The following is a 3,277-nucleotide window of genomic DNA, read 5'->3' on the forward strand; positions in this document are numbered from 1 at the left end:
TTGATATTTTGCTGAAGACCGGCGACTTGAGATTCCTTAACATTTAGCTCCACCTGTAGTATGCAAATTATAGGCAACATTACAATCATTTTATTTAAAGTCCCAAGCACAATACAAGTATTTCACTTGGCACTTGGGGGCTAATGCACATTGCTCTTTTCTGAAGGCAATTCCATGATGACCCTGTGTCGGTGCGGAACGACACCTATGGGATCACGAGAATCCCAACTACGGTTAGCGGGGCGCAGGGTCGTGAGAAGAGCGGATCAAGCAGATAGCACACGGTTCGTTTATCCAGGTTCGAGCCGCAAGGATGCGTAAAACCCTACTCCTGCTTTGGTGGATTGTGTATTTGTGTTCTTGAGCTGACTATGGGGCGTGAGGAGCTCCAAAATGCCGAATCCCTCTCTTGGTCGCCTCGGGCCTCCTTTTATAGGAAAAGGGGTGGCCATAGTGGCACACAGGAGGTGGAAAGGGAACAGTGATGCGAGGTTATCCCTCGCATTACATGACAAGGCGCATTTAATGCGTCCTGCTTAGGTGTCCTTGCTTTATCGGGGACAGGGGAGAGATCTGCCTCGTCCATCGTCGCCGCTCCTTCTTGTGTTGACACGCGCCCTGGCCAGCGACGCCTGCGATGCCACATAGGTAGGCAGGCAGCTGAGGTGGCGCAGTGGTGGGTCTTCACGAAGATCTGCATGCCGCCACGCAGGTGCCTGCCCAGCTGGTTGGGTCGGCGGCTGCATGCATGCGGTGGTGGAGGCTCAGTCGGCGTGGGCTTGATGGTGGCCCTGCGGGTGTCCTCGGCAAGGGTCTTGCCGAGGCGCCTGCTGTCATCCCTAGCAAGGCGCTTGCCGGGGGACTTGTGGTCTTCCTTGGCTGGGATCCCACCAAGGGTTGTCGTCTCCTTAGTGCGTATCCGGTCTTGAATGTCTTCACAAAGATTTGCATGTCACCACCGGGATGTCTCCCGAATCCTTGCCCTTTGGGGGCAATGGACTCAAGGGTGATTCGCCCCGTAGGCGCAGGACGAGTCGCCGCCGCAAGGGTCTTGCCGGGGCTGCTAGAACTGTCTCCCGGCAAGGATCTTGCCGGGGGAGTTCGCTTCGTCCCATTTGTCCTTTGTGGTCTTGGTCTTGGCGTCGTGGTTCTCTCGAGCTTCGGTCTTACCCTGGCTCACCTCCCTTGCCTTGCTTGGTGTGGAGGTGCCCGTGGCTCAGACTGCCCGTGCACAGTTATAGGGGTACAAAAAGTGTACCCCTCTTTTTGTACACCGACAAGAGCCCCCGGGCCTGGGCCACACATAAGCGCAACACATTGTTTGGGCTAGGCCCAAAAACGGTGCACGGGCAGGAGGGGCGGTTTTTACCGCGGTAAGATTCTTCGCGCGCTGCGCTTCCCACGTCTCCCGCGCGTGGCGCGGCGTGGGGAGGCGCGTGTGACGTGGGCGGCATGCGTGGGGTTGGTTCCCACAGGCATGCATCACGTCGTAGTAAAGGGGGCGGTTCACGGCTTCCCCATAAACGGAGGGAGGCGTGGAGGCACGGCCAATTTACTAAATGGGGCCGAGGCGCGGTCCTCGAGGTGTCCACTCCCCACGATCATGGGGTGGGGAGAGGTCGTCTCACCTGTCCCCTCAGTTCTGAACGTCCGCCACGTGTCTCCCATGCGCTTGGGGTGGCAAACGGTGGAGGCGCAGGGAGCCAGGGCAGCGGGCACACTAAACAGCACCTTGGTGGAGGCGCAAGGAGCGGTCATCAGCAAGGCTGGGGAGCTCTCCGAAGCGCAAAACTCCATCAGAGAGCTCAAGCTGAAGCTGGAGGATCTCGAGAAGATGTTGTCGGAGAGCAGGGCTCGGGAGGAGACCTTGACCAGGAGCCTGGAGGAGGAGAAGCAGCTGCGGGCGAACAAGGCCGCCTCCCACCAGGATTATGTGGCGGGCGAGAACAGATGGATTAGCCATCTGGAGGAGGTCGCCGGCAGGGTCACCTCGCAGTTGGCCACCACGGGGATGCCAAACATGAGGTACGCCCCTGAGCGCAGCGGGACCGTCAACACCAAGTTGACCCTGTTCTTCGAGGGTGTCCTCGGAGCCTTGGCTTATCTTCACTCCAACCGAGCGGCCACGTTGGCCGGGGAAGCCCGGCGACTTTGCCGGGGGGTCATGACCAAGGTCCTCACCAAGATGGCGTACTGGAATCCCGACCTCGACTTTGGTGCTGTGATGGATAGCTTGCCGGAGGGTGTTGACCTCACGGTGCTCAAGGAGCGCATCAAGCCCGTCATCAGCAGCATCGACGAAATCAAGAGGGTGGAAGGCCAGCGCCGGGATTAGGCATCCCGTTCTTCACCGCCGCTGCAGGTTCACGACCAAGACAAATTTCATCTTTAGTTAGAACCGCAGCAATGATGTGATGTAATATAACTTTGCAGTACTTTTAATTTCATGCACGTTATTTCCTCATTCAATTCCTCTTTGTATGCGTGCCCTACGCCGATTGGGTAGGCTCACCGGCGCGGAAGCCCCGAGCGGCGTTTTAGGGACGGATCCCCATGGGCCTGCTGGGTACGCGTGCTGCCGGGCGAGCCACCTTTCCGTTCCGAACACGGCCACTCGAACTATCGAGCTTGACTCGAGTCAGAATCGAGAGCGTTGTTGGTCGCGGAAGGTTACTCTGCCATTCTCGACGCAGCCGCTTGAGCTGTTGAGCGGACTCGAAACAGGGCAAGGGCGTTGCCGATCATGGGAGAGCCCCTTGGCGTGCAGGTTTCTCATACAAAGGCGTGACATCTCCGGGGGGAATAACCTCATATAAAAAGGATAGAACAAATAAGGGTTCAGTGCAACTTAGCTTCTGTTTGTAGTCACTCGAGCGCTGATCTTCCGGCCTCCGTCCGTCTCCAAGAGCCACGAAGACGAAGGAGTGCTGAACTGATTGCTAGAGCCGATTCTCACAACTGCGCCCCCTACCTGGCGCGCCAAAGATGTCGGTGCGGAATGACACCTATGGGATCACCAGAATCCCTACTACGGTTAGCGGGGCGCGGGGTCGTGAGAAGAGCGGATCAAGCAGATAGCACACGGTTCGTTTATCCAGGTTCGGGCCGCAAGGATGCGTAAAACCCTACTCCTGCTTTGGTGGATTGTGTATTTGTGTTCTTGAGCTGGCTATGGGGCGTGAGGAGCTCCAAAATGCCGAATCCCTCTCCTGGTCGCCTCGGACCTCCTTTTATAGGAAAAGGGGTGGCCACAGTGGCACACAGGAGGTGGAAAGGG

Source organism: Triticum urartu, chromosome 5A (assembly GCF_056163025.1).
Source record: "Triticum urartu cultivar PI428250 chromosome 5A, HENAU_Tu73, whole genome shotgun sequence".
Classification (NCBI taxonomy): Eukaryota; Viridiplantae; Streptophyta; class Magnoliopsida; order Poales; family Poaceae; genus Triticum; species Triticum urartu.